This window comes from Columba livia, chromosome 1 (genome assembly GCF_036013475.1).
Source record: "Columba livia isolate bColLiv1 breed racing homer chromosome 1, bColLiv1.pat.W.v2, whole genome shotgun sequence".
NCBI classification, from domain to species: Eukaryota; Metazoa; Chordata; class Aves; order Columbiformes; family Columbidae; genus Columba; species Columba livia.
The window spans coordinates 116,049,193-116,072,418 of record NC_088602.1 but is presented as its reverse complement, the minus strand read 5'-3'; positions in this window follow the sequence as shown (position 1 = coordinate 116,072,418).

Below are 23,226 nucleotides of genomic sequence, written 5' to 3'. Positions count from 1 at the left end.
GAAACAGGGTTTTAGCACTCAAAAAGTGACTTAAATACAAAATACAGGTTCGGATATCAGTTGAGGAAAATTATTAAGGGGCAGCAACTAATACAACAGGCGATCCACAGTGTGCATGCACGTGGCTGCACTCAAAACAATGCCGGAGGTGTCCCCGAGTCCCGGAGAAATACACACTTGCCTAAACACGGTGCAGGATTATTTTTAAAGAGATACGCGCACTCGTAGTACGTACGGGAAGTGTACACTCTCGATTCCGTGAGGGTAAATTTATAATACACCCGCAATCCTGCGAGAGTTAATTTACTTACACGTGCAAGTGTGCACGGAATCCTACACGTGTTTATGTGGAAGCACGGGAGGAAAATACACTCACAATTGTGCGAGGGGCTCTCGGTGGCCACTCGCGATTGTGCGAGGAAATAGTTTATACACGTGCTCGTATTTGGCACGGAAAGTTACGCGTGCAAGTGTGCACGGAAGGAAAATACACTTGCGATTGTGCGAGGAAATAATTTAAAGTACACGTGCAAATGTGCATGGAAAGTTACACGTGCATATGTGCACGGGAGGAAAATACACTCGCGACTGTGCGAGGATTAATTTTACACGCGCTCATATGGAGCGCGGAAAGTTATACTTGCATATGTGCACGAAAAGTATAAATATACTCACAATCCTGTGAGATGTTTTACTTACACACGTGACAGTAAGGCAAGCAGAGTCCCCATCCCGGGGAGGGGGGCTCTCGGCGGCAGCATCTTGCTCATGCTCCGAGAGACCCGCGACAATGGGCAGAGTCCCGACGAGAGTCCCGTTTTTATACTGGCTGATCAGATCTGACTGTAGGCACTCTAGAAGCTTCTCTGAACCCCACACTGTCTGTGGGTGCCCCTGAAGCCTCCAAACATCCCCCACACTGGCCGCAGGCGCCCAGCGGCTCAGTGTGCCTCAGCACTCCCTTCTCCTAATGGCCCTGGCCAGGGTGCTCTGGGGCCAAACAAAAGAAGCTGTTAGCCTCAACTAGCAGAGAAAGAGGGAGATGTGCCCACTCCTTCCATACTGAAGGAGGGAGGGGGAGAGAGCGGGGGGGAGTTGCATTCTGCCACAACTTTCAGAAAGTCTTTCCCTCCCTCCCTTCCTTCTTCCCTCCTGTCCTCTTATCCTTCTTTTCTCTCCTTCTTCCTCTCTCACCCTCTAACTTTCTTTTTCCCTGTTTCTGTCTTTCTTATGTTGTACCATCTGAAAGACGATGTGAATCAAACAGTAACTTATGTCTCCTATATGTAAAATCTTTGATATTAAGTAGTCATATATATATATGTCTATACTAGGCTTATACCAACGTGAATCAGTGGAGACATTGGTAGCAGGCATGGAAAACAGTTCCCAATTCTATTGGCAATGTAAAAGAAAAAAAATGAAATCCAGTTACTAATTCCAACGCTTAATTTGCTTTTCAATGCTAAATATAAAATTACTCATGTTGACAACAGTGATATATGCTTACTACAGTGCTGAAGAGAAAAAGCTTTGTTACGAAGTTGTGAGAGTAGACCTCCATCCCTTCCATAGTACTCTATGTGTGGGTTCTAACCTTCCTACTTTTTTTCTGATTAATCACAGTATCACAGAATGTTAGGGATTGAAGAGACCTCAAAAGGTCATCTAGTCTAATTCCCCCACTGGTGCAGGAACACCTAGATAAGGTTACACAGGAATGTGTCCAGGCGGATTTCGAATGTCTCCAGAGAAGGAGACTCCACAACCTCCCTGGACAGCCTGTTCCAGTGTTCTGTCACCCTCACAGTGAAGAAGTTTCTTCTTATATTTAACTGGAACCTCCTGTGTTCCAGTTTGTCCTATCATTGGTTGTCACTGAGAAGAGCCTGGCTCCACCCTCACGATACTCACCCTTTATATATTTATAAACATTAATGAGGTCACCCCTCAGTTACCTCCAAGCTAAAGAGACCCAGCTCTCTCAGCCTTTCCTGATAATGGAAATGCTCCACTCCCTTAATCATCTTCATGGCTCTGCACTGGACTCTCTCCAGCAGCTACCTGTCCTTCTTGAACTGAGGGGCCCAGAACTGGACACAATATTCTGGATGTGGTCTCACCAGGGCAGAGTAAAGGGGAAGTAGAACTTCTCTTGACCTACTAACCACTTCCCTTCTAATACACCCCAGGATGCCATTGGCCTTCCTGGCTACAAGGGCACAGTGCTGGCTCATGGTCATCCTGGAGTTCACCAGGTCCCTTTCCCCTACACTTCTCTCTAACAGGTAATTCCCCAACTTATACTGGAACCTGGGGTTGTTCCTGCCCAGATGCAAGACTCTACACTTGCCCTTGTTGTATTGTTAAATTTCTCCTGGCCCAACTCTCCAGCCTGTCCAGGTCTCACTGGATGGCAGCACAGCCTTCTGGTGTGTCAGCCACTCCTCCCAGCTTGGTGTCATCAGCAAACTTGCTGACAGTGCACCCTATTCCCTCATCCAAGTCACTGATGAATATATTGAATAGAACTGGTCCCAGTACCGACCCTTGGTGCACTCCACTAAGTACAGGCCTCCAACTAGACTCTGCCCCATTGACCAAAACTCTCTGGCTTCTTTCCTTCAGCCATTTCACAGTCCACCTCAGTACCTGATTGTCCAGACTACTTCTTCAGTTTAGCTGCGAGGATGCTGTGGGAGACTGTGTCAAATGCTTTACTGAAATCAAGACAGATCGCATCCACCTCTCTGCCATCATGTATCCACCTCGTTATGTTCTCATAAAAGGCTATGAGTTTGGTCAAGCATGACTTCCTCTTGGTGAAGCCAAGTTGACTGCTCCTAATGACCCTCTTTTCCTTGATATGCCCTGAGATGGCATCAAGGATAAGCTGTTGCATCACCTTTCCAGGGATGGAGGTGAGACTGACCAGTCTATAGTTACCTGGGTCCTCTTTCTTGCTCAGTTTGAAGACTGGAGTGACTTTTGCTTTCTTCCAGTCCTCAGGCACCTCTCCTGTTTCCCATGACTTAGCAAAGATGATGGAGATTGGCCTAGCAATGACTTCAGCCAGCTCCCTCAGCACACACAGGTGCATCCCTTCTGGACCCATGGATTTATGGATGTCCAGATAGCTTAACTGGTCCCTACCAGTCCTTACCAATCAAGGCAGACTCCTCCATTGTCCTGACTTCCTCTGGGGCCTCAGGGGTACAAGGCTCCTCAGGACAGCCTCCAGCAGAGTAGACAGAGACAAGAAGGCATCCAATAACTCTGCCTTCTTTGTATCTTCTGTCACCAGGGCACCCACCTCATTCATCAGTGGGCCTACATTGCCTCTAATGTGTGGATTGCTTCCAGAAATGCCTGTTCCTGCTGGGCTGCCTGTGGTATAGAGATGCTGTCACACTAGATGACATTTTAACCACTGGGTAATGTACTGGAAGTGAAGAAAAAAATATACAATTTTAAAAAAATAAACAGTTTTAAACCTTTGAGGTGAAACTTCCATGTCAGCAGCAATTCAGCCCTTTTAATTTCTCCTCATGTGATATATTGCTTTGTATACAAATTTTGCTACAACTCTTCTAAGGTTTTTTATCAGACATGATTTATCTTCAGGCTTGCAACCACAGTGACTAAATAAGTGAATAAGTATACAAAATGGCATGGGAAGGATGCCCCTAAAAGGTTCTATAGATCAGACAAAGCTTAGATATCAGTTTCAACTGTCATAGAATCACAGAGTCATAGAATGGTTTGTTTTGGTGGGGACCTTCAAAGATCACCTAGTCTAACCCCCCACCATATACAGGAACATCTTTCACAGGATCAGGTTGCTCAAAGTCCCATTCAACCAGTCCAGGGATGGGGCATCCACAGCTTGTCTGGGCAACTTGTTCTAGTGTCTCACCATACTCATAATAAAAAATATCTTCTTTGTGTCCAATCTAAACCTAATCTTTTTCATTTTAAAACTGTTGTTCCTTGTCCTGTCACTACAGGTCTCTCTCTGTCTTTCTTACACATCCCCTATAAGTACTGAAAGGCTTTCACAAGGTTTCCCTGGAGCTTCCTCTTTTCCAGGCTGAACAACCCCAACTCTCTCCACCTTTCTTCATAGGAGAGATGTTCCAGCTCTTTGAATTATCAAGTAAAGCAATCTGAAATTTCCAAAATTAAATGATTTGAGTTTGTAGTAACGTTGAAGTGAAGTTGTGGTATCTCCGTGATAAAGAGGAGGTATTTGAGATGATACTAGAGAAATCAATCTGAGAGCTGCCTAGACACATTTTGTATGCATCTCTTCACCATAAGAACTCTTCCGTTTCTCTAAGGCGTTACACAGCTGGTATAAAACACTGTGCCAGTGGTATTTTTTTTCATGTTGTGAATTATCTCACTATCAGTTCAACATAGCTAGGTGATTCTCTTCAAACAGCTATCAAGAACATCAATTTTAATTGAAGTATTATCTTCCAGGTGAGGTTTCTTTTTTGTTGTTTTCGGTTTTTCTAATTAATATTGAGAGACAGTGTTGTCTGTCTGAAACATAAAGACTAAAACAGAAAAGCATTTAGTGCTTATAACCCCCGAGTTTCAAAATGCATATCACAGAAATATTTATATCATCTCATAATAGGCTAGGTTGTGGAAATTTTGTTGCCAGATGGACATATAATTTTATATATGCATTTGCCATACAGGAAGTGATAACCTGGATTTAAGCTGTAATCTCTGCCTGTTAACTGAACTTCACAAGCGAGGAAATGGAAAAATGAAAACTTCTCTGCTGTGGCCAAAAAAAAAAAGAAGTTATTATAATTTCCACCCACACAATATTTTACATAAATCTCATTATAGTATCTGGACAGCTATTACTCTGGTTATTCAACAACCTTGATGAGTGCTCTCTTTAAAGATGATCTAGCAGCTATTTTTAGTATAGCACAAAAGCATATTTTCAGTTTGCAATTTTAATATGTAGCTGTCATTTCTTTCAAATTTTTAGTACAAATCACTAAAAACATGTTTGCCATGGGTCTCATCCACACCTTATTTTAGTTAGTAGAAAGAATCTCTCTGACTCTAATGGGATTTGGATTAATTCCTTTATTATTTGGGTGGATTTCTAAACTCAACCCTTTTCCAAGAGTTTTGGAAAATAAAGTGTTTTCAAGACTCAGTCTGCATTTTACATTTTGTTTCATTTTGTTTTCTTTTGTTTTACAAAAAGGATGAATGAGAACACATCTTGCTGGGGAAATCTTGTGAGTTTGTTTTCAGTTTCATTAGTATTTATAAAGATGATAGTTAAAGATGTGCAATGTGTTTGTGCATATGTATGTTTATGAGTAATACATGCAAAAACTCAAGTGCACACATGCATAGCATTTGTCTAGATATATGAATGAATGCATTCCATGTTCTTCTGATTACCTTTAATGAATCAAAAGTATTGACATTTATGGAACACCCAATCATAATCACTTTAGACATCCAGCCTATCAGTCTGTAGTTACAATAGAATTATTATTATAATTGTGATATTATATATATTACCATGTGTTGAGGGTTTAGATTGCGGGGTGACAATAAAACCCTGGTAGATGTATTGTTAACCCCCTCTCCCCTCCCACTTCCCCCTTTTTGCCCCTCCCTCTCCCCCCTTCCCACAGGTGATCAGGAGAGAAAGAAGGACAGAGAGAAGAGAGTTGGAAAAATTAACAATGTTTTACTAATGCTACTAATAAGAATAGAGAAAATAATACAAAATATACAAAACCAATCTTGAAAGTCTCAGCAACTGCAGAGCCGGCAAACAAAGTCCTGGATTAGACTCTGCAGCCAATCGGAGCTGGATTCAGTCTCTCACTAGGCCTCAGTTCGCAGGGACGACTAGCAAGGTCCTCTCCTAATGTCGGCCATAAGGAAAAAGGGAAAAGGGAAAAAAAAAGGGACAAGATCCTCGTGATCTCGCACTTTTATATGAAGTATTCACGTGAATGGAATGTTATACACAGTTGGCCAGTTTCTTGGTCACTTGTTTCTCGTCGCCCCTCTCGCGAGATGTCCATCTGTGCTTATCAATAAGTTTGCATTCCATTGCTAGGTTTACCAAAACATGTGTCTGGCTCTCCAGGAAAATGCAGTTAATATGAAGGCTTTAGCTGACAGGCAAAATTCACTGAAAGAGAAACTTGTTTTTAACAAAACCAGGACACCATGAAAGAAATAAACTCAGATCTCATGCAAAAAAAAATAGAATACTAAAAATTAGAAAGAAACAAAGGCATAATTGACTGTGGTTCCTGGATAAGAACATCTACTTGAAACTTCGCACAAACTCATTTGGTTTACAATTTTTATCTCAAAATGAGAAAAATAACACAATTTCTCTGACATAGTTAGAAAGGTGTTTTGAAAGTGCAGAATATGCAACCAAGCCCTGCTAATGGCTGTCAAGTCATCATACACCCAGTGTTTCCTTGATACAAACTCTTCTTGACAACTGTAGGAGATGTTATTACTCTTTGAGCCATTTTACATTTATGGCCTTTCTTGTTTTAAAGTGCAAGTAGAACTAGTAAGTGTTATAGAAAAAGAAATATGAAGTTTTTTTTCAAGAATGTCTAGGTGACCTCTTTATTTCCTCTTTTGAGGATTATGCACAGTAACAGACTGATTAACCCTGTTTCAGGGACTCTTCCACCTTAGGCTACTGTCAGTGCTAGCACTCCAGAGGATATGCTAGAAGATAAGGGAATAAGTTCAGTCTCTCAGAAAACAGCATATTTAAAGAATGAAAAATCTAACTAGAAGGTAAAAATTCTCATTACTGTAAGGGTAGAATAGCATCTCTATATACTGGGAAGGTCTAGATGATACAGAGAACATACACTGAAAGGAGTTTAGCTGTCAAGATCTCTTCTGCATTCACTGACAGTTCTTCTGGCAGCAAAATAATCATTGCAGCTGACTTTCAGCACCTACATTGGTTCAGCACTAAAGATAGTCTAAATTTATACATATTAAATATATACATCCTAAGCACATTTAGAACCTAAATAGAGGATTGACTTTGCCGTCAACAATACCTTTTGGGTTCATTCTAGTATTCCTGTAATCAGCATGCAAAAATCCATAGACTCTTTTGAAGATTTCTAAACCCATGAAGACCATAAGATTGCCTCATGGAGTGAGAAGCAGAACATCTAAAGTCAGACTAACCTTTATGCTCAAGCGATGAGTTTTATTCATTTTCTGATTTTTTTATGGATGTAGAACTTACCACTCATGCTGAAACACAGTATCACTTCGTGTAAAAATACACCAATATTCATCAGGCAAACAGCCAAACAAATAAAATCAAATTATATGTAATATCTCACCAAGGAGGAAGTGTCACTAAATTTTGTCTATTGTGCCGCATACACAATTGTGTATTGTGGCTGTTAAGCAATTAACACATTTACAGTGTTGGAGTCTTCATTAATCTGGTTAATAATTAGTACATAAATCAGTTATTTGATTTGGTGCCTGTTGTCCAAAAGAAAACTTACAACAGAGGTAGAGACTATTTATTATGCTAGGTGGTGATAGGTTATGTATCCCTAAGCAAGCAGGAGACAGAAAGAAAAATTACCTCCGTGGGTGATTTGTGTTTTTCTTGCTATGTGTTTGTATATGCTGCAGATGGTAGGGGAAAAAAAGCAGCCAGCACATGCTGATAAGACTGCTGGAATGGTACTGCTGTTATTCAGATCACTAAATAAAATGTTGTCCCTACACACTAAATAGGGCTATTTTCTTTCTCGAAGTATTGTGATCCTATGTTTCTATGTGGCATACGATTGCTGTATTCTATGTTTGACAGATATGTTGTGTGCTATGTAATTAAGTGTGCTAGACTGTGCATGTGTCTGTAAGAGAGATTACTTTTCTATTATAAGTTACTTTTCCTTAGCAGCACCTTCTGGAGCCTTCAAGGTCCACCTTAAAGTATCTATGGAAAAAAAAAGAAAAAAAAATACATATACACAGTTTTAATGATGATAAAGATTCAGATAGAATAAGCAATGGATTTAGGTTTATTGATGTAAGTGGAAACTCTTCATTGTGATTAATAATTTTCAAATGTTCTCAAGACCTAAGTGGATCTCAGTTTTTTGCATATGACAGGATTAGAGACCAGAACAGGTTGGAAGAGACTTGAGGATGTTTCTAGCCCAACCTCCTGCTCAAAGAAGGTACTCCAACGTGGTCCTGCATTCCAAGGATCCGAGCTTTAACTCCACCACACAAATGGTTGTGTAGACTATGTCCTTCTTGAGGAAAACAGTAAATCTTTTGCATAACATAAAACCAAGATTTGAGAAGGTGCCTGTATAGTGCCAAAGAATAACAGAAATGGCTCAGCTTAATTCTTGTGAAAAGGTACTTAGTGGCTATCCCTTTGACCCATGACTTTTCAGCCATCCTCAACTTTTAGAAGGTTCCTTTCCTCTTGTATGATAACATTGTCATCACTATTGCCCAGAAATCTGGTGCAATAAAATGAGCCCATGCTCTAGCAGAAAGCAATCCTGTTTTTTCCCCTACCGTTTTCATATTTTATTCCAGATATTAGATTATATTACTTAAGTTTTGAGTTTTTAAACAATAATTGTAATTTTTTGTTACTTTTTCTTTTTCCCCCCCGTTAGTTTGGATTGGCATACTCTTACCAGTGTATTTTTTAGAGGTTTTTGAAAGATTCATACTGTGCTGAACAGCTATTTATGTACCAGGACCACTAGAAATATGAGAAATATCTGTTTTATTTAGTATCCAATTCTCTCAATTTAAGCAACTTTTTAATATGTGACTTTGACAAAAGCTGTTAAAGACTTCTAAAATATTTATCTCTATATTTCATGGGATATATGTGTGATATTATTTAATATGTGAGGTGGAACAACAATGATATTTTACACTGCATGAAGTAGTGACTGAACTACCCAAGAAGATAAAACATGTCATCAGTGCTCTTCTGAAGCTAATTTGCTGTAAGGGAAAACAGACTGTATGGAACAGCTGGAACAAAAACTAATAAGGAAATACTGGTTCTAATGTCTGACAATGTTGCAAATTCCTTAGCTTTTGTATCTCTAATGTTTCTATATTATTCTGTGATTCTATATACCCTACACTGCATTGAAAATAAATTTTATAAGCCAACTTTTGGTGCGGAAGCATAATGTAAAAGTTGAATCACACACACAAACAAAAGAGTGCTGTTTTTTATATGACTAGGGGACTGGAGTACCTTTCTTGTAAGGAAAGACTGAGAGAGCTGGGTCTGTTCATCTGGGAGAAGTCTAAGAGATGAATGTTATCAGCACTTATAAATATCTCAAGGGTGAGCATCAAGAGGATGGGACCAGACTCTTTTCAGTGGTGCCCAATGACAAGGTAAGGGGCAATGTGCACAGACTGAAACGCAGGAGGTTCCATCTGAATATGAAGAGAAACTTCTTTACTTTGAGTGTGTCAGAACACCAGAACAGGCTGCCGAAGGAGGTTGTGGAGTTTCCTTCTCTGGAGACATTCAAAACCCACCTAGATGCCTTCCTGTCCAACATGCTCTGGGTGAACCTATTTTAACAGCGGGGTTGGGCTAGGTCATCTCCAGAGGTCCCTTCTAAGCCCAAACATCCTGTGATTCTGTAATTAGAAAAGTTAGGCATGTATGTTCTGTATTATTACAGCAACAAAATGCCGGAAATTGAATGTATATACATAGGTGGAAATAGATTGCTTGTCTTCTAGAACAGCTCAGATATTGCTGGAACTTTAGTTGTTTCTGGGAAAATGTGATTATTTAATGTAAATAATTAAATACTATAAAATACTTGAATAGCACACACTATTCTAAAATTATGAAAATTAATACATTATTGTAATAAAAAGAGAGTTTTTATCTTTTTTTTTTTAAGCATATATAATACTGTGAATTCAAAAGTATTAAAGGAAACATTTAGTTATGCTGCTGTAAAGACTTAGAGGTTTAAGTAGTAATATTTTTACTACACAGATGAGTCAATTTTTTAAAAGATAGAGATTTAATAAACTTTATTAGAACTCTGCTGGAAGCTGAAAGGGGATTTAACAATTTCTGCACAGAGGAATGAGGCTTTGCTTATTGTAGTTAAAAAATAACATCTGCCATTGGCTTTCTAGCAACAAGATTTGTCTAAATAACCATGGGAGACAATTTAAGAAAAAGACAGTCTGTCACTCATTGCGGTTTAAATCAATTTTTAGATGCTGTTATCATGGGAACTAATCAATGCATACATTTTCTTAAAATTAGCATCAGTGGCAGGCATCCAAGATTATATTTAAAATACAATTGCTGAGGTAACATCTTTGTTATTTTTAATATTTTATATACAAATACAGTAAAATGTTTTACATCCAAAAAAAGACTGCAAATGATGCATGTGTCTAATAGCTGTTTATTTTGGGAAATATTGACTGCAAATCTTCAATGAATCATGCACTGTTTAACAATGAAGTCTTTTTAGAATGCAAAAGGTCTGCTGCACAACTCCATAAATAAAATAGGTACCTATAATTTGGAATGAATGATGACATTGCAGTCTCACAGTGCTGGGTAGGGTTATTAACTCCCAAACACTTAACAGCAGTAGTATTCATGGGAAGAAAACAAAACAAAACAAAAAAACAAAACACATAAAACAAACAGCAAAACAAACAAAAAACAACAACAACAACAACAAAAACCTCTCCAGAATACAAAGCCCGTGAAGAGATTCTGGAAGTAATTTTCTAGTTAAAATAAACTCAGAGAGTCCACTAATAAGATATATTCCCTGAAGGTTACTTTGCAGCTCTCTTTTGCTGATGAATGCTCCTCCTTGTCATATGGATCAAAACCTGGAAGTTCTGAAGTTGTGTCATTTCATGATGTTGAAAAGTTAGGATAAACAAACCAAAACATTCATTTAATTTCCTACTTTATTTCTGTAGCACCAATGCTAGGATTTTTAAATGTGTTCTGGAACTTAAGCATATATTTCCTCCTAAATTCCATTTTTATGTTTTTTTCTGGATATGGCATGCAATGTTTTGTCCCATTATTTTGTCTGTCTGATTATAAAAGGCCTCTGCTTTGGCAGTTCCTGAGAAACAGATAATCTATCTTTATTACTGACATAATATTCTAATTCATCAAGTTCTTACCATACTTTCTTTTGCATACTTTCAAAGTGCCTTTCAGCAGACTGTTAAGCAATAAGAGAAGACTGGATTCCTACACTTAAAGAAGCTCTTATGGCTAAAATAATAAAACACTTTGCAGGTAGTACAATTTTGCCACCTGCTCACCATGTTCTGACGAAGATCAGAATGGAAAGATATTGTTTAAAATGTAGCTATTTAGTGTGTGTCAGAGGTGTGAAAACAAAACAAAACAAAACAAAAATGAAAAACAAAACAACCCAGAAAGCCAAGTTTTAGACCACAGTCCATTCAATTTTTTCAGATACTTTAACTGAAACATCAACAATATACTTCATCAGATGAGACCCTCAGACACTTGATTTTGTAGAAAACAGAAAAATATCAACTGAAGGTAAAATAAAACAAATTTTCAATTATATTAAAATATCAAAGATTTTGAGCAGATCGGTTGGCTGCTTTTAAACTTTATCTGTACAGCAGTAATTCCAATTAAATTCATGGGAGGAAGGGGGTTACCTTGGACAATGGAAATTCTAAAGGTCAGGTGCAGTAGCCTGGATGCAGGTGGGAAATTAAGGGGATAACTGTGAGGAGTGTTTCAGTGTTGGGTAATTGTCTTGGTTTAACCCCAGCCAGGGGTTCTTATCATTGAAAATTAATATTGACAGACCCCAGAGAGTCTTACTACTTATTTCAAGAAGGACAATATTTTTTTCTTGGGTTTTAGTTATAAATGTAACCATTTCATGAGAATTAGAGCTCATGAAGAATCCAGACTTGAAACATTATTTTTCCTTTGAGTTTTTTCTGTGTAAAAAAATAATTAAATCAATCAAATTGTTATTTGATGTCCAGAGTTCTAGAACAAACCAAAATACTGGAAAATCTGTCTAAACTGCATTCCACAATGATAAGAAACTGTTAAAGAGGTTGTATCAATAGTAAAAAATAAATAAATAAATAAATAAATCATGAATAGCATGAGAGAGATAAATAGCATAACACTGTTTCAAACTATTAGAACACTTGCACTACAACATTATTTTATGGCATAGAGACACTTAGTATTGTAATTCTAACTTACTTAAGCACCTTTATCTGAGAGTGCAGCTAACAGACGTGTGTGTAGCTGGGTTCTCAGTGTATTATCAAGCAACAGTATTAGACGCAAAGAAAAAACTCACAGTAGAGTGATTCCTGATCAGCACCATGCCAAAACCAGTCTGTTAGAAAAACTGGGGCAAGGAAACCCACTGTCATCCGTGTTACGTGTTTGTCACTAAGCAGTGATGGCAACAAGTAGCTTTTCTGGCCACCTGTTGGGAGATGGAGTGGTTGTCCCGTGACCAGTTAGGCATGAGAATGGGACATACAGAGATAGCTGACCCAAAAATATTCATGTTAGTTGATCTGGGTTATTGAACATCACTTTTCTGTATTGATTCATAGTCAAATCTGTTGTATTTTTGGTCATACTTATCTTACATAAACTTTGCAACAGATTCTCAGTATCTATCTTTTTCTTGTAAGTGATTATTTGAAAATAGCTGCTCAAATTCTCTTCTGGCTGGTATTTCCAGCTGGAAAGCATGAACAGTTTTAACAAATCTTTTCAAATTACTAATAAATGCTTGCTTTACTGCTTATTTTCATTTCTGGTGTATTTATTCTATGACAGTATTCCCTCAGCCTGTCTTACAAACTGTATGACAGCCAGAGAAACTTTGAACTGAAGACATAGAAATGTGAAGAATTAAATGTTTGTGTCCCCACAGATCATGCACTCATTTTAGAAAATGTTTGGATAGGCTTGTGGTTGCACATTTTGTGTGCTTGAAGAAGCTAAACAGGAACTGCAAGAGAAAATGACAGAGAGGAGATTAAGACCAGTTTAGAAGTTGTCCTAGAAATGTCTCTGCTGGGTACAGCTCTCCACCATCATTAGCCAGGAACAACTGAACACTTTATGAATAAATTATTGTAATGAGCAGGCAGAAGTCTGTAGTGTTGGATTAGTTTCATTAATACTGAAAGTGTCTTTATTAGCCCAGGAGTGGATCACATTTAATGTCAAATGAGTGCCATTAGAGTTTCACTTTTTGTAGCAGACTCAAGAATACTCGAATACTGATGGTGGGTACTCTAATAAAAGTTTTCTCTTTATAGGGGTGTTACTTAAACTATATCTGTTGAGCATAATATTTGGTGATGCATGTACAATTTAAGAGTTGGCTGCTCTACTATAGATCGTATTGTAAGCATTTGTTGTACAAATACATTTATTGTGCAAATATTGTCCAAATACATACTTGGAAATTTTGACCTTAGTTGCCAGTTAACTCGGCAGCATCCAGCTAACTTCCCTATACTCCACACACACAGTATTATTTCTTGATAGTGTTTCACTTGCTTTACTTTATACCCAAATTTATCTGAGAGTGAGTGAGATACGAGGTATTGTTTGCATCAATGTCAAAGGCTTAGTTTCCTTGCAGAAAATGTAGATGGTGCTGAGATACACCTCTTTGTGATTAACAAGCTTTCTCAAATGTGTCTCAGGATAAATTAACACCAAACACTAGTGGTCAGTGTAGGGGTTGCATGACCACTGCCCATTGCCTGCTGAGTGCACAGAAATCAAGTGGGAGTATTCTAGTGGAAAATATTAACAGGGATGGGATAGCTGAAGCATAGTGTTGACACCATTGTCTGACTCCAAACAGACTTAAGGCTTTCACAAAATGAAAAAATGGTGTGCTCAACTTCAGCAAGCATTTGTGCTCTTCTATGAAAAACAGTATAAGCACTAACAAACATGATCACACTCACTCATATCAGGCATTGAACAAAGTGATCTTCAGCGTGAACACAGCACCTGGCAGTAACTATAATTTATAGCTGTTTCTTCAAAATCAGGTTTTGTTAAGCTTATATTTAAACAGAAATATATTTGCCTGTTATGAATCTTACAAAACACAAAAGACAAAGAAATGAAATACTTTTTCACTGGTTTACAGATGACTCTTGACATAATTCTCTCTGAAAGTAATTTGGAATACAGTTTTCAGGAATACTTAGTTGATAAATGTTCTAGTAAAAAAGAAAAAAAAAAAGGTTTTGTGAGATGTCTTTGAAAAACAGGTGAGGAATCTTTTATATTACGTTATCAATATTAAGTTATCAGCTCCTCTGTTTTTTTTCTTTTTTAATTCCAACCTAAATTCTGTGGTGTTCTGGTTTAGTCTTTTCCTGGTTTTGAATATGCTATAAATAATAAAAAATATAATTACTGTCAAAAATGTTGAACAGGAGTGATTATGATATATATATTGATGACACTATATTATTTTTTCCTTTTTGTTTATTTCAGTGCTGATGACAACTTTGCATGTCTAGTGTAGTTCATTTGCAGCTGGATGAGGCACTGCCAAGTGATCCTGCAGTTATATAGAACTTGCACAATAAGGAACGGACCACCTTTATATTTATATATATTTATACACATATTTTTTCTGCACATGGGCCTATTGCTTAGCTTTTTAAATACTGAGAAACATTTTTATCTGATACTATTGCAGATAGTAGCACAAAAAGAAATATAGGAATACATTAGAATCTATGCTTGCAAAGGTTATGTTAGGAAAAGTGTTGGAATGCGTCAACAACGGTGATGAGCAAAACCAACATATTGGCAAATAACCAGTGTTCTTTTATATTTTAAATTTCCTTTGATTCCATGAATTTCACTGTTTCCTGACTTCTATTAAAAATGTGTAAACTTTTTGATTAGTTTATCACAATGTGGAACCAAACAACTCAGTATGACAGAATTTAATTTTGCTGCAGATCCCTTGATGCAGCGGCTGGGATCATCCAGTCAAAACCAGAGTAAAGGTTAGGAAATACATCACAGTCAGTATGGCAGGAGGCATTTGATAACACCACAAATAACCTAATCTTTCCAATTATTTGGAAAGAGAGAGAGAGAAGGAAAAGAAATTGAAACAGAGAGCTTGTTCAGAGCATGAAAGCTACTTTCAATAAGCCTTGTTTTCACTTTTCCGGACCAGTGCCTTCCAGTTATTAATTTTTCGTGGTTAATGAATGCAGATTTTCCGGAGGAAAAGAGAAACAAATAAAAAGACTTTCCAAAAGGAAACTTCCTTGATGCTTTCAGTTAAAAATAATTAAATTCTAAACCACAACCTTCCTATGCATATACAGATAGTAACACATAGGAATTGATTTTGATTACACTGACAGTGAGGTAGACCAAATAACCATAAAGATAAAAAATACTTTCATTAGTTAAAAATACTGCTGCTAGTAGTACAGGTCTAAATACTACATTTTCAGTCACACTGCTCTGATGAGCCTTGTCCTAGCAGAATTTTAAAGAGGTGCTTGCGGTCAGCGTGTTTCTGGATCAAGCAGCCCCCAATATATGCAAGTATTTTAAAGAGCATGTACCTAGATGGCAAGTGGAAAACCTGCAAGAAATTCTGAGTGGCTTTGTTTTTGTATGATAGACAGGAGGAAAGACAAAATGCTGAACATGAGAGGAAGGAAGGAAGGAAGGAAGGAAGGAAGGAAGGAAGAAAGGAAGGAAGGAAGGAAGGAAGGAAGGAAAGGAAGGAAGGAAGGAGGGAAGGAAAAGAAAAAGAAAGAAAGAGAAAGAGAGAAAGAAAGAGAGGCTAATTTACTTATAGCAGCACTAGCAACAAACATCTGAGTGAGAGGTGGAAGTCGAGGCTGAAGGAGAATGCGAACAGGTTCTGGGTTTGCATCAAAGTCAGGGAAACAAGAGAGAGAAGCACAAAGAAATAAGGGAAAAGAATGTTACTGTTGTGGCAATTCGAGACATGTGGTGAGAGTGTCCTCTGTGTCAGTAGCTCATGGCCTGGATGGGTGTACTCTTTGATGGATAAAGAACTGGCCGAATGGCCAGGCCCAAAGGGTTGTGGTGCACGGAGTCAGACCCAGTTGGTGGCCGGTCACAAGTAATATTCCCCTGGGCTCAGTATTGGGACCAGTTCTGTTTAATCTCTTTATCAGTGATCTGGATGAGGGGATTGAGTGCACCCTTAGTAAGTTTACAGATGAAACCAAATTGGGTGGGACTGTTGGTCTGCTAGAGGGTAGGAAGGCCATAAAGAGGGATCTGGATTGGCTAAATTGTTGGACTGAGGCCAATTGTATGAAGTTTAAGAAGGTCAAGCACCAGGTCCTGCACTTGGTTCATAACAAACCCAGGCAGAGCTACAGGCTCAGGGAAGAGTGGCTGGAAAGCTGCCTGACAGAAAGGGATTTGGGGTGTGTTGATTGTCAGATGGCTGAATATGAGCCATCGGTGTGCCCAGGTGGCCAAAAAGGCCAATGGCATCCCAGCTTGTATCAAGAATAGTGTGACCAGCAGGACTAGAGAAGTAATCGTGCCCCACCTTGAATCCTGTGTTCAGTTTTGGGCCCCTCATCATAAGAAAGACACTGAGGTACTAGAGACAATGCAGGGGAGGGCAATGAAGCTGGTGAGGAGCCTAGAGCACAAGTCTCATGAGGAGCAGTTTGGGGAACTGAGGCTGTTTAGCCTTGAGAAAAAGAGGGGGAGGGGAGACCTGATTGCTGTCTACAGCTACCTGAAAGGAGGTTGTAACATGGAGGGTGTTCATCTCTTCTCCCAAGTAGCAAGTGATAGGACAAGAAGAAATGGCCTCAAACTGCACCAGGGAGGTTTAGATTGGATATTTGGAAAAAATGCTTCACGGAAAGGGTTGTCAGGCATTGGAACAGGCTGCCCAGGGAAGTGGTTGAGTCACCATCCCTGGAGGTGTTTAAAAAGCATTTAGATGAGGTTCTTAGTGTCATGGTTTAGTGCTAGAGCTAGGTTATTGTTGAACTAAATGATCCTGAGGGTGTCTTCCAACCAAAATGATTCTATGATTCTATGTCCACGGGGAAATATTACAGAAGGGAAATTTCAATGTGAAGAGCTGACCCAAACATGAAGCCCCTCACAATGACTAGAAGAGAGAGAACCTGAAAATTGTGAGGAGACAGAAGGGTTAGGAATCTTTAATGAATGGAAGACTCCTCCAGACCAGAGGGGACACATGCAGGTGAAATAGAAGGCCATGATGTTAAATTCCTAGTAGATATGGGAGCTACATTACCCCTTCTAAATTTCACCCCAGCAGGGTCCAAAACCATAGATAAAATTTAGATTCATGGAGCTAATGGGAGAAAGAGTTTTATGTAAACCCTTATTTGTGACAAGAAGAAATAAAAGCGTGTGGGGAAGGTTTGCGTTAGCAGAAGACTCCTCAGCATGTTTATTAGGAAGAGATCTTTTACAGGGTCTGGACATGGAAATATGTTTATCGCCTCAATTGATGGACCTAATAATCATGGGAGTGAGTGTAATCACCGAGAGCATTAACAAAGAGTCCTACAGAGTTCAAAATACTAGAGATATTAAAATCAGTGCCCACTGCTAATGAGTTTTCACACTTATGTGTCAGAAATATAGTCTTACATAAGACAAAACTCAAGTTACTGGACACAGCAACAGACACAGTGTGGTTCTGCTGGCCAGGGGTATGTAAGAATAACACTGTGGATTTAGGTGGAAATTACTGGTGGTCAGATGAGCGATATGAGATCATTTGGAGTGAAGAGTCAAAGATTTCATGCTAACCATGTTGCCCTTCTGTGTTGTTGACTACAGAGTTTTAATCACACTGGCCAGGTGACTAATCATGCAAAATATATTTGCTTCATGGCATGGCACAGATTGGTTAATGTTACTTTAAAGATCAGGGATCTTAGAGGTCTTAAAGAAGATATTTTGTTGTATTTTTTTGGTCATTTTAATAAGTTTCTCAAATTGAAATTTAGCCTCAATGTTGCAGTAACATAGATCTTTACTTTTAATTATATCAAAGCTTAGAAATTTCATCAGATGGCCCTAAAAGACAAATACTGTTGCATATGACTTATTTCCCAAAGTAGCAGTCCTTGTTTCTCTCTGAGTTGCAAAAATAATGTTACAGAGGATACAATGAATAATGCAAGAAGTCTGATTTAACACTAGGATTATTTCTGGCATTCAGTACCTGTGAATAGCATATTAATAGCATATACCAGATTTTATGATTGAATGATAGGAATAATGAACTGGCATTGAGCCTTTGTGATTCCTGGCCAAGAACTGGATCTGTTCACTAGATCTAATAAATTCTGTGCCTAAGATTAAGCAATTCAGTGAGTTGGATTGCTCGCTAGAACACTGACTTTGCTTTATTTTCAACTGTTATGTAAATTTACATGAGACTCATGGCTGGTTATTGTGATGGCCATAAGGAAGTAAAACTACCCTAATTTAAAAACAACTACACACCATGTAAATATAAAATAAAAGTATGTCATAAAAATGACATGTGACATTCAGAAACATGTGATGAATCCTGTAGCAGAAATAAAGCAACATTCTAGTCTTTGCCTTCCCCAGAACATAATTTTTAGGCTCTGGTTTGGCAGTTAGGACTCAAGATTTTCAAAGCTCGTTTAAGTTTCTCAGCAGTATAAATAATAAAAGAGATTACCAGATGAGAAGCCCTGGAAAATAAGATTTACTGTTGCTATTTTTCCATCATTCCATACACATAATGCTTTTCCTTGGCAGCAGCCAGACTGAATTATCTTCCTCTCTGTTCTGCTGGTCAGTGTAGCCTGTTACCAAAAGTAACTCTTTCATTTGTCCAAATTTGAGGGTAGTTTTAGGAGAAGGCCAACATTACTTAAATCCATAACCACACTCTGCATTTATTTTTAAAATCCTGTCTCAGCCATATGTACTCAACAAAGCTGAAATGTAAGTCTGATTGGTAAAGACAAATATATATGGAGATGAAGAGTCTGTTTTATCTAGGTGTTTTATGACACTTCAGTATATTTTCATAGAAAATAGATGAATTACCAGTGAATTTTTGAAACTGAGGTTGAAAAAACGTAGCAGATGTAGTCACCTACTCGTTTGGGTTTCCAAATGACCACAGATGTCACTTAACCTGAAATGACATATGCTTTGATTACTTTTCTACAAGCACACTTCAGTCCTGAAATAGGGTCACAAATGCAGAACTAAACATGTTTAAAATATTGTAAAATTTCCTACTAAACTCCACAGCTAATACAAAACATGAACAAAGCAGAGCGGATCAGTAGCTGCAAATAGCTGCTGCTAATGAGTAAACTGTTCTTGCATTTAATTTTGTATCCAAGTAAGGAGCAAACAACTCACCAGGTATTCTTTTTTTTAGGACCCCCACTATTGTTAGTATTTTTTAATGTCAGAAGTTATATCTGGATCAGTATTAGGGTGAATTTCTGTCTGCAGTCATTTCTGACCTGATAAAAAAAGAAACAAAGGCTGCAGCACTTTCAAACAGACCTGCATTGAATAATTAAGAAAGACAGAAAGAATATTTTGAAACATTCGGACTATGTATACAGTTTATTTTTTACTTCCTGTAGCTAATAAAAAGCCATTGCTATGCTGATCTGTCCATCAAGTACAGTCTGTTTAGAACAGGGCAGAAGTCAGTTCAGTTAGGTATCATCACCATTACTGTAATTAACATTAGAAGTATTATGATTGTATCACAATGATGAGACCAAAATTACATGTGCACACTTTGCCCCCAAGAAAGAAATAAGATTAAAGGAAATAATTATCTAATGTAATAATTCACATAGGAACACAGTAGTTAACACTTCACTGTGTGAAGATGATGAGTCTTCACCATGCGTCATATCAAATCTATAAATTAATTATTACTTGTTATGCTACTGTACTCCTTCATCAAGCCTAATATAACTTAGGGGATATGTACAACTATTTCCCATTAAAGCAGTAATTCACACGGTAGATCTGAGGCATTCAGTATTGTAACTAGTTCATTTACTCCAGTCCTTAAATATATGCCATATCTTACATCTCTCAGGTCTCTCATTGATCTCACCCCCAGCCAGTATGCTCCCAGGAAGCAATTTTGCACTCTCAATTGAGTTTACTAAAAGGCATGAAGTGAAATGCTCAGCATTACTGTTGTTTGCCATAGTTCCCTGAAAAGGAACAAAAAGTAACAGATAATTTCTTTAGAGGTGTTCTGTGGCTTCCATTACAAGCAATAGTTTTTGTAAGAAGTGTGTATAACTGGGACAAGTGACATATGCTTTATAATCACCATAAAGGGGAAGATTCCTTTACATGAAAGTAAACTAGCTTCTTTCTTATCTTTCTTATCCACATCTGGTTTGAAGGGTTGCCTTTTGGTAATCTTGTGAATCCAGACTACGTGAAAACTGAAATTGCTGACATGTCCATTGGCCAGTATCCAAAACAGTTTTATAACTTGTTGTGGTAGTTCTCTGAATAAGAAATGTATCACATGCGATAGAGATGTAGCATAGCTATGGCTAAAGGAGTCTTCTACCTTTAATCCCCCAAATCCCAAACATTTGAATGGTGGCAAAGTAAAATATATGGCAGAAACCCAGTCTGAAGCTGGGCTTAATGTTGTTTCTCATCTCTGAGAAACATTTTGTCAGGCCATTTTCCTCTAAACCTGATTCCTGTTCCATCAAGCATGGATAAAAAAACCCTGCTTTCAGCCACAACAAATTAGTCGTTCTAAGCACAATGTATAGACTAAAATACTTCATATTTTCTCCCATCTATGCAAGGAAATCATGACTCCGAACAGAAAATGTGTCTCCTTTTCAGGTTTGTTCATCTGGTGCTTTTAATTTACTTTTTACAGTTTATCAGGTTCTGCCATGGTTACTGTAAACATTAGAAGATTTTCTTCTAAAAAAGCATTTAGGAATTGGAAGGCATTATGTGCTTGAGTGTAGTTTTACTTATGGGGAAAGCTACTGAAGAACAACAGAAAAAAATTCCAGTGTATTTCAGCTTGAAGCGTATACTGTTGTGGACAATTTCTTATGGCTGGAAGCACAAAGCAGTAGAAACCTTTATTCTTTGATCTACAGCTGAAGAATATTTTCCTGTCTATTCTTTTTGGAAATAGGATGAAAATTTTAATTCTGCCCTGGCCTGTTCATGGGCTTTCCAATGGACATCAATATTGCAAGCTAAATTTCATCTACCTGTGAGAGACTACATCCCTGTTCTTCAAAACCTGAATAGGAATCTCCAATACAAAGGACAGCTGTAAGGGCAGTACCTTAAAAATTATACCTGTAATGACCAGCAGATACATGTTTAAAATCTTCAGAACTCAACTTTCATTTTGATGGTTTTCTCAAAATTGCAAGTGTCACTCTTCTCTAACATGAGATTATTTCATTTTTCTTCTTCTAAGTCAGAGCCCTGTTCACTTTCTTCAATTGTTTGTGTCATTTCTTTTCCAGCTGCAATTGCTTTTTGCAGCTTTATACAGGTCCATCTTACTTTTTTTCCAGTGGGTTAAAAAAATAAATTATCCAATCTGTCCTCCCACTTAAAAGTAAGAATCCAAAAGGAATGAGAACAGCAAGACTTCACTACAAGATATGTCCAGCTTGCAGTGAAAATGTTTCCCAAATGGGGACACAGACTTCACTGTGCTACTTCTACTAGTATATATCCTAATTTTAAACTTCATAAAGTGGTGCACAATCAAAAAGCTGAGGACTGATTTTCAGCTCTTAGTACTGAACCGCAAAGCGTACAGGAGTGTAACTATGTATTATAAAAGTAGAATATGAGTCAATGGTCTGTAGTGGCTGATGCCTCCATGTGGAGGGAGCCTCTGAAGGGAGATGCTGCAGTGCTGACCAAGTGCCTAGACCTTTCTCCTGGGGCAAGACAGGCAGCAGATGTGCTTGCAAAAGATTTTCCCAGGCAGAGGATCTCCTGTAGCAGGTGGCTGAGCTGCAGGAGGCAGTGAGAAGGCTGCAAAACATTAGGGAGGCTGAGAAGGAGCTAAATAGCTGGTTCTAAGCACAGTTTGCAGTGGACCCACAGCCCACGACCAAACAGCTAAAAAACTTCCCCATGGGCATATACAGAAGGGAGAGGGGGCAATAATGCAGAAGAATGGAAGCCTGCAATGGCAAGGACTTGCAGGAGAGGAAAACTTCCCCTGAAGCCTGAGGTGCCTTTGCAGAAATGCTTCACTGCTCTGCAGATTGAAGAGAAAAGACCTGATGTACTCTCTAGAGAGGTGTGCTGCTCACAGGGGGTTTGTATCAGGGATGTCACCTAGACACTGCCAACCCTTGTACAGTCCACTGACTATTATCTGGTGCTGTTGTTTCATGTGGGCACCAGTGATACAGCCAGGAGCAGTCTGGGGAGTATCAAGAAAGATTAAAGAGCCCTGGGAGCAGTGGTAAGGGACTCTGGTGCACAGGTGTTAGTAGTTCTTTCATCAGTCCTCCCAGTCAAAGCAAAGAGAATTGAAAGGGTCAGTTGAATCTGGCAAATCAGCAAATGTTTACAGGACTGGTGCCACAGACATGGATTGGGCTACTTAGGCACTAGGACTCATTTTGAGAAACTTGGTCTACTGGGGACTGATGGAGTCCATCTGTCATAGAAGAGGAAAACCATCTTTGGTCACAGGCTTATCAAGCTTGTGAAGAAGGCTTTAAAATAAAGTTGCTGAGGAGGGGAAACTCAATCTGTTACACTCCTACCAGTTTGATACCAACGTCAGCAACAGACGCCCAGAGCCTGAAGAAGGATCACAGGTCAGCAGGAGAGCACCTGAAGAGCAGCACAATGAAATTCCAGCCACTCTTGCCAGTAAGTTAGCTTCAATGGGGGCCCAACTTAAATGCCTCTATGCAAATGCAGGTAGCATGGGGAATAAACAAGAGTTAGAGATGTGTACACACCTGCAGGGGTATGACCATGGTGGGTTGGCTCTTGTGACTGGAGTGTTGGAATAGAAGGATACAGGCCCTTTA